The sequence below is a fragment of the Etheostoma spectabile genome, chromosome 9 (genome assembly GCF_008692095.1).
Source record: "Etheostoma spectabile isolate EspeVRDwgs_2016 chromosome 9, UIUC_Espe_1.0, whole genome shotgun sequence".
NCBI classification, from domain to species: Eukaryota; Metazoa; Chordata; class Actinopteri; order Perciformes; family Percidae; genus Etheostoma; species Etheostoma spectabile.
Genome location: NC_045741.1, coordinates 11,837,644 through 11,846,372, shown reverse-complemented (window position 1 = coordinate 11,846,372; position 8,729 = coordinate 11,837,644). Strand labels below are relative to the sequence as shown.

Here is an 8,729-nt window from a genome sequence, read left to right as displayed (position 1 = left end):
TCCCCGTGACTGACTGACTGACTGACTGACACACCCGCGCACACACGCGCACACACACACACACGGTGAATGCAGGAAAAACCGGAGATGAGATGTACACTAAATACCTAAACTGACCTACGCTCATCACTGTAAGTGCAATGATAAGTTAAAGTCTAATAAGTACTTTATCAAACCGTATGAACGTGTGTCCCAGGATAGGAAATTAACTAACAATGTAAAGATCAACAAGCCACTGACAGATATGTTCATCTTTGATTCATTCAATAAATATATTATACATATTTGTCTTAAATCCACCAGCCATTTTCATATTATACCAAAATTTGCAGCCCCCTGAGCCTTTTAGGTAAGGTTACAAGGAAATCTCAGCCCAGAGTAATTTTTTTCTTCCCAAAAAATGTTAACTTTTTACTTTTACAGAAATATAAAAAAAAAAAAATCACAATTTTCACGGTTTCCCGCAACTTCGTTGCAGCAAACATACAAAACATTGATACTTTTATTGCAATTTTTCTACAAAAGCTCCTGCAAAAACAGGCATTTTGGACCGCAACAATCTCAAAAAAGGCGTTAAATGCTTGAGGGACTGTTTAACCCTCCTTTTGTCCTCGGGTCAAATTTGACGCCTGTAAAAAAATTTCTATATCTGAAGTATGGGTTTCTTTTTAACCAAATTACCAAAAAAAATGGATTGGATTTCATTGAACACTCTTTGGAAATACAATTGATCACTTTCATTCCTCAATAAACTCATCTGCTTGGTCTTCTGATCTTAACTATTAGTCAAAATAATTCATAATCTCTGCTTTTTAACTCAAATATTAGGTATAAGTCTAACTAAATGAAGATTATTGACCTTGAATTCCAAAAAGTAGTGTAAAACTAGTGGAAGTAAGGTGGTGTTAGTGAAAACTAAAAAAAAAAAAAGTCTGAAAAAGGGACAAAAATTTCAATTCTTTGTCCATTTTTGACCCGGGAGGACAACACAAGGGTTAATGCAGCTAAAACTTGCAAAGACAGTGGCATGGCCCTTTAAGGAGATGGGAACAAAGTGCGGGCTGCCTGAAATCCAAAAGCTGTTGTTGAACAATTCAATCAGACTGTACTGAATGTATTGAATGACATTCAGAAACAGGATGAACTGATGTGGGATGGTAATATGCTTCAGCAGACATCTGACAGGGAGGTTTTGTGGAAGTACATATGGTTTTGGATCGACAAAAGGAACAAAAAGTTAAATGGAAAGTGGAATGCCTGACAACTGTCACCAGAAGTCATTTCCCATAACCTGTCAGGCTTTCCGAACGCTGTGGTTAACCAACTCTTCTTACCCTTACAGAATCAAAACTTGGCATGCGTGTCACGTGTACCATAGATGATTCCAATTGAGACGATTCCAGTAGGAATCCCCATTGTGTTTGTTTTTGTTAACGGGTTGAGGCCTCTGGAAAGCCAAAGTAAAAATACCCAGAGCTCCCACATATTTAAGCTGTTTCAACATTTGGGAGGCCCAAGGTGTGTCACAGAACGGAATGTCCAACCAAACACACTCTGCAAAGGATTTGTGGACCTATGTGGCCCAGAGCCTGACCTACCATGGCTTTTTCCAAGGGAGGACAAAAGATCTGTTTGGTTCTTTGAGTGAAGTGGAAAGCAGGGAGTATAGAGCTACAAAAAGGGTCGAGAAAGGAGGAGGAGAATCACATAGTCACGTTAAGATGAAGTTCTTGTTGAAGGCTTTCCCCACTCTCTCTCTTTCTTCCATCCCACGCAGGGAGTCCTCTTAGTGTATAGTGCCGGGTTGCTCAGAGAAGGAGGAACCCCCGGCTAAGAGGTCAGGAAAGCCACAGAAATAAGGTGGGAGGATAAGGGGAGTTAGACTTAGAGAGTTTTGACCTCACTGGATATGAGGAGCGTGACTAACAAGGGCTCTTCCCTCAAACATTCATCCCATTGTGTGCACTGACTGTTAGTTTTTGCTCAAGCTGTTGACATGATAAATATCTGCCACATAAAAATAACAAATGAAGTTGACTGGGGGCTTATACAACCAAAATATATGACCACCTTTTGAAGCCACACATACTGTCTAGATTGAACAATATTTCTATAATTTCACATCTGCATTCTTTTCATTGTTGAGGTGTTCCAGCGATTCTCTTTGCTCGTCCAGAATGCTAAAAACAGCATGGAAACACGTTCTGCTGAAAGAAAACACCACCATACCACACCGTTACACCCACGATTTCCAAAGAATGCAATGGACGTGTGCCCAAAAGGGGAAAAAAGTGGAATTTGCCAAGCAAAGTACAGACTAACTGTCCATTTTGAGGGATTTCCCAAAGCAGCCATGTGAAGTTTGATGTGTGGGAGGGGCTGGTATGAAAAAATGAGGAAAAAGACTGTTTTAATCTTGAAAGGGAAAAAGAACAAGATGGGCCAAAAGGTTTCCCATAAATGTTAATGAAGGGCTTTCCCAGAAATATTTTCTTTCCTCTTTTCAGCATTAAACAAGAAGTCAGGTGCTAATGTTAACCAGCAGGGCTGGATCCAGGGATCAGCCTTTAATGTATAATAGAGGAAAAACCATGTGGAAATAACCATACTTCAGGGATTTAGCAGTAAGAGAGTTAACTTTGCATGATGATGTGTTAGAAGAATAAAACAGACCTCATGCACAGAGAAGCACACAAATGTGAGAAAAAGCCAAGATGACAAAAACATTTTTCTTTTAGAAATAGCATTGTCTGCACACTGGTAAACCTCTGTAATGCATCCAGACTTCTAAACTGGGGATGCACCGCAGCTGTTACGGTGAATATTTAGAAGGTTAAAATGCTGGCTTATAGTTGTTTGTTGCACACTGGCTGACATATTCTCAGGACTGCTGGTGTATTTATTCTACAGGGTCTTGGCTGGTTTTCTGACACAACTGTGTTAGCGATTTTCACAGTTGCCTGTCTAAAGCTAGAAAATCAACCTTACTTGTAGTCAATAATTGTTGAGTCACTTCTGAGTCCAAATTTATCAGAATCAATACCTTTATAAGTTACTTTGGGAGCAGTTAAGCACAACAGAAGTGCAAGCAGATCCATCCATCCATCCACCCTAAACTCTCCTTTCCCGAACCACATTAACCAGCTCCAACTGGGGGATCTCGAGGCGTTCCCAGGCCAGGTTGGAGATATAATCCCTCCACCTAGTCCTGGGTCTTCCCCAAGGCCTCCTCCCAACTGGACGTGCCTGGAACACCTCCCTAGGGAATCGCCTAGGGGGTTTCCTTACTAAATGCCCAAACCACCTTAACTGGCTCCTTTTGACGCAAAGGACCAGTTGTTCTAGTCCAAGATCCTCACGGATGACGGTGCTTCTCACCCTATCTCTAAGGGAGACGCCAGCCACCCTCCTGAGGAAACCTATTTTGGCCGCTTGTACCCTTTATCTTATTCTTTCGGTCATGACCCAGCCTTCGTGATCATATGTGAACATAGGAATGAAAACTGACCAGTAGATTGCAAGCTTTGCCTTCTGGCTCAGCTCTTTTTTGTCACAATTGGTGATGAAGTGAATGTAATACCGCTGATTCTCCGACCAATCTCCTGTTCCATTGTCCCCTCACGCGCAAACAAGTCCCCGAGGTAATTGAACTTCTTCACTTGGGGTAAGGACTAATTCCCTACCTAGAGTAGGCACTCCATCGGTTTCCGGCTAAGAACCGCAGAATGGCCACAGATTTGTAGGTGCTTTTCCTCATCCCAGTCGCTATACACTTAGCTCCGTGAGTGTTAAAGGCCACAGGCCGATGATGACATCAGGACCACATCATCTGCAAAAAGCAGTGATAGGATCCCCAGCCCACCAAACTGCAACCCCTCCCCACCCCGACTACGCCTTGATATCCTGTCCACGTAAATCACAAACAGGATTGGTGACAAAGCACAGCCCTGGTGGAGGCAAACCCTCACCTGAAACAAGTCTGACTAACTGCCGAGAACCCGGACTGCCAAGCAGTGTAGGCCCAGGTTTGTGGAAACAACTTTAGCTGTCACTGGTGTGGAGAGGAAGGTTCTACGACACCACAGATTAATGTTTTGTCTTGCAGGGGTGGCGATAAAATATCACTTTGTAACATTTCATGATAAGATACACAAAACTATGTATTGTATGGTTACTAAGGCATGAACAAATACCACATTAGAAACTGCATTGGTATTTGGTATGAATGAGATAAGAAGAAGAATCAGAAAATCCTTTTTGTTGGATAGTTTTACATCCTAAAACTGAAAAGCGTCCATTGCATTTACTTTACTACCTATGCAATGGACGCTTTTCAGTTTTCATTCATACCAAATATCAATGCAGTTTCTAATGTGGTATTTGTTCACGCCTTAGTAACTATATAATACATAGTTTTGAAATAAGGAGAAGGGTGATGGAAAACCTGCAGAAAACAGAGATGAGCCACGATCAAAATACAAACAATAAAAAAATGTTGGTTCATGGTGAAAGTGAAACATCGTGGAACTAATGCATCACTTGTCTGCCAATCTCCGGTTTGTTGCAGAACACTTCACACATCAGCTGGAATCAAAAAAGGAAAATGAGTCCGGTACTGTTGGCCAGCGTGACGTCACCTCTGCTGAAATCGGCATCAGGAGCACTGCAGCTGAGTACAGGACGTACTGTACTTCATCAGTATATAAGTACTTAACTAGGGATATTGTGCACACTTTATTTTCTTTGAAAGTGTGACAATTCACAAGACTTTTACTTCACAATTGTGAAATGCCAGGAAAGACAAAGAGCAAGTGTCACGAAGTGAGCCTAATAGTTATGTAACTGTAGAATGTATTTCCTAACAAAGTGTCCTGACAGTGAAAAACAGCAGAGACACCTGCATTCATTCCACTTTTATTGTTTTTTCTTAGATACGCCATTAGGACAAAACTATTCCTACGACGGTTCTACTCTCCGTCAATAGTAGTAGCAGCTGATTCCCTCGTGTCGGTGCATAACGATGATGTTCACTTTAGTGGATTAGTTAGTTAAGGGTACAGTAAGTATTTACTGTCCAAACTATTTAACAGCAGTTGGTATTCTATCCCCTTATTTTTCAATTTTCAACCTCTGAAAAGTTGCCTTAAGTGCATCATTATGCTTTTATGCCAAGATGGGTTGTTGGCTGTGTGTCAGTCTAATTAAATGTATGACTGATGTCATCATTGTAGGCTACCGCTACTTGAGGATGTCTAAGATTATACAACGCTGAAAGAAAATGGAAGAGATTATGCTGGTTGTGTTTAAAGGCATTTGTGTACTTTCAAAAAGTACAGAAAGGTACCCATTTTTAGAAAGCCAAGGACATCTTTTGCAGCAGCATAACCCTAACTGTAAGACATGCAGATCCATTCAAGGAACGCTACACTGTAAGTTGATTGCTGATTGGTTTTTGATTTTTATAGTCATGTATTTGAAAACAATGTGAAACCAACGCAACATTGTGAAAGGGGTTGCTCGTACTGATGAACCCACAGAGTAATATCACCTCAATCTGCAACTCCTCTCTGCTTTATAGTAACTTTCAGCTCATTGTTTAACTGTCCGGCATGCCCTGTAGTATGCTTGCCTGTTAGCATGTTAGTCAGTCTGCCAACTAGCAAAACAGTAAGCCTATCATTTCTCAAAATTGGCCATTCCAATCATCTAGCTAACTAAACCAGTCACTGGCAACCTCCTCCTGCTTTCCTGTCAGTGAAAACAGGCTGCCAGCAGTCAGGCCCATCCAGCTATGTCTTTGAAGCCGCACATGTAACCCATGTGTGTATCTAGGAGGGCCACAGTCACTCCCTCGCTTACCTCGCACTGCTGAGGCCTGGACTCACAAGGCCACAGAGCTTGCATTTTAGCCTCGGGCCTCCATGCAAAAACATCGCCACTGATGAAGTGAAACGAGACAGACTGTAATGGAAACGGCACACTTTCCAGACACTTGAGGGAATAGCAAGCATCTCTGCCTGAACCCCGTCAAAAAAAAAACATACGGACTACCAACCCTGTTCCCCCCCACCCTCTCTGCTCGTCTGGACATCAGGATGTCTCGTCTTTCAGGAAATAACTGGGCAGGTTTCATAATGATTAGAATACATTATTGATAATAAACCCCTAAAGTCTGGGATTTTTTTCAAAGATAACAAAAACAATGAAAAGCCTTTTTCATCCGAAATTCAGAAGTACCTGCTTAATTTGAGTGTTTCTGGTTCTGCTGTATCGGACACTTTACTTTGGAAGAGCAGACATTCCTTAGACCCAGTGTTTTGTGTTGCATACTGCACCTTCTATGATTCAGTTGATGAATAAAACTGGAAGACTAAACTGCTTAGATAATCTTAGGATAGTTTAAACAATGTGAAACTCATGAACTATGATAATAATCTTTCTTGTGGGATTTGCAGCCTCACTTGTGTTTCTGCCAGGTTTTGGGGGGTGATAGACAAGGCTAATGTTTTTTTTTTAATTTCAGTCTTATAAACTCCAGACTTGGTATTAACTGGCATATGTATACTATAAATAATTTTCCATCAAAGTGTTCGTATGAAGATTTGCTGCTTTTCTTTGTCTTATATGATAGCAAATTAAATACCGTTGGGACTCTAGAAACTATCAAATCGATTAATCAAGAATATATTCAATAGTGAAAATGCATTTTTTTTTTTAAATATTTTTTTAGTTGCAGCCCAATTGTACAGTGGGACAAGGACCCATCAGCTGAAACTGGGTCTTACAAAACATGTTATTGTACAGAATTAGAACAAATTAGCTTAAATTAGCCTATTTCAACTTAGAAAACACACATCTAAATAATGACCGGCATGTGGCTTAGTTATAAACTAGTTCACTTGTTGTGCAGTTTCCGACTGCCTTTGATCATAAGTAATCCAATTTAATCTAAATTAAACTGATTTGGGGGTTAAATTAGGACATTCCTGTCACTTAATTTGTGTCTGAACAAATTCAAAGTTCCGTTGTGAATTCTGCTTTTGTTGTTGAGATAATGTTATCATCTTAGGGTATGTACAGACTGCAGGCACATCTGATTTATTACTCAAATAAAGTATTTAAAACGACATTTGCAAGTGATCATATTGGAATCCTTTGTCTAGACATCCCCAACCTATCTGCAGGTGTTGCTGTGGTAACAACGTAGGCATCAGTAACTACGTAGCTACGTTGTGACGCGACTTTCTAAGCATGAGAATTGTAGGTCCATCATTCTTAAGTGCCAGCAGAGAATTTATTTTGGCGTCTGTCCCCGGACTGCTGTTCTCCTCCATGTTGTCCCCCGTAGCACTATGCTAAAAGAGACTTGGATATCCAATTTGAATGACCAGAGCATTCAAGGTGCATCTTTAGAAATTCCATTTGAATCACATTTCATTTTGAATCGGCTTTGCAAAAATCACATTTCATGTGTTTTTTTGTCCGGACTTTTTTTTTAAATCAATCTTGATATACAAAAAACTGGATTTGGGTCACTCCCTCCTCCCCCTCTTCATTTCACCTTTATAGAAGTGGAACACATTTCAAACTCCCCTCTCAATCAGCCCCCTTCCATCTGATAACATATAGTGGTGTTCAGAAGCTCTTAAAACTTGCCATTCTTAACATTCTCTGGATTCTGGATGGTGTGACCTCATTGGGTAAGCGAAGCGGGTAGGAAAATAGCCCCCAGCCGAGCCTTTGCTTCAACATGGAAACTTAAGCTAACAAAGAATGCATAACTATGTGCAAACTTGACTGTGGCTGCACTTGTGAGAGAAAACAACATGTTTTCTCATGCAACGTGTTTTCACTTCAATGTGCAGATTATTCTGTAGGTGCATAGCCGAATGTTAGCATCTGTACGGTTTTACACTGTCTCATCAAAAAGAAATGTTTACATGTACATGCACAGACACACAACACTCATGAATGCAAACACACACACACACACACACACACAGAGCCTATCTTTTAAGCATCAGACTTATAAGGCAACTGTGCCAGCTTAAACTTGATAACATTTGAAATCTAAACAAAGTCTCACTGCACCAGGGCTCCATGCTATGAGGAAATTATGTGACAACTCTGTTGAATATTGTGCTAAGACTTTTACACAAAAAATTCAAGTGTACTGCTTTTAGTATTCTGCTAAAATACAACAAATTGCTTGTTGAATTAAAGACAAAGGAAAGTAAATCCTTTCCAACAGTCTTTTACTGAACATAGAATAGAATATGAAAGGCACCACTAAAAAAAAAAATGACAATTACATTTTAAAGGGCACTTTTCTACTGATATTTTCTTTCAACTACTACAGAAAATCTCTGAGTATATTTTGTGATCTGTCGCAGCCTTTTGCTTTGTGTTTATTGGGGCATTTGGTACTGCGATGACGATAAAAAAACAATATCTTGTTCAACCCTAAACTGCACCTAGGAATGTTTATAATATGTAAAGACAAAATTAACACATGTCATCGATGTGCTCATCAAGACAAACTTGAGAGAAGACAGATAATAAAATGAAATCAAATCAAATACAAATTATACAGCTTGAGAGCCTTGATATCAGTATCCTTTACCCAACGCAACTGGGTGAGCTTGTGAATAGTAATGAGCTCAGGCAACATGACGTCAGACTGACCAGCTTTTGTGATTGGTCTGATTTCTCCACTTATTTCTTTTCAG

General features: G+C 40.2%; 1 protein-coding gene across 3 annotated transcripts in view; it reads right to left on the bottom strand.

The window, feature by feature from the left end:
- The window catches only part of ddah1 (dimethylarginine dimethylaminohydrolase 1), a 75,373-nt gene that overhangs the window by 28,761 nt on the left and 37,883 nt on the right, over positions 1-8,729 (bottom strand). Inside the window, exon 1 of one of the 3 annotated variants that reach the window (XM_032525150.1) lies at positions 5,735-5,743. The exons of the other annotated variants lie outside the window; for them this stretch is intronic. The gene's annotated coding sequence lies outside the window, so the exon portion shown is untranslated. Of the gene's footprint in view, positions 1-5,734; positions 5,744-8,729 lie in introns of those variants that run through there. 3 annotated transcript variants of the gene reach the window in all.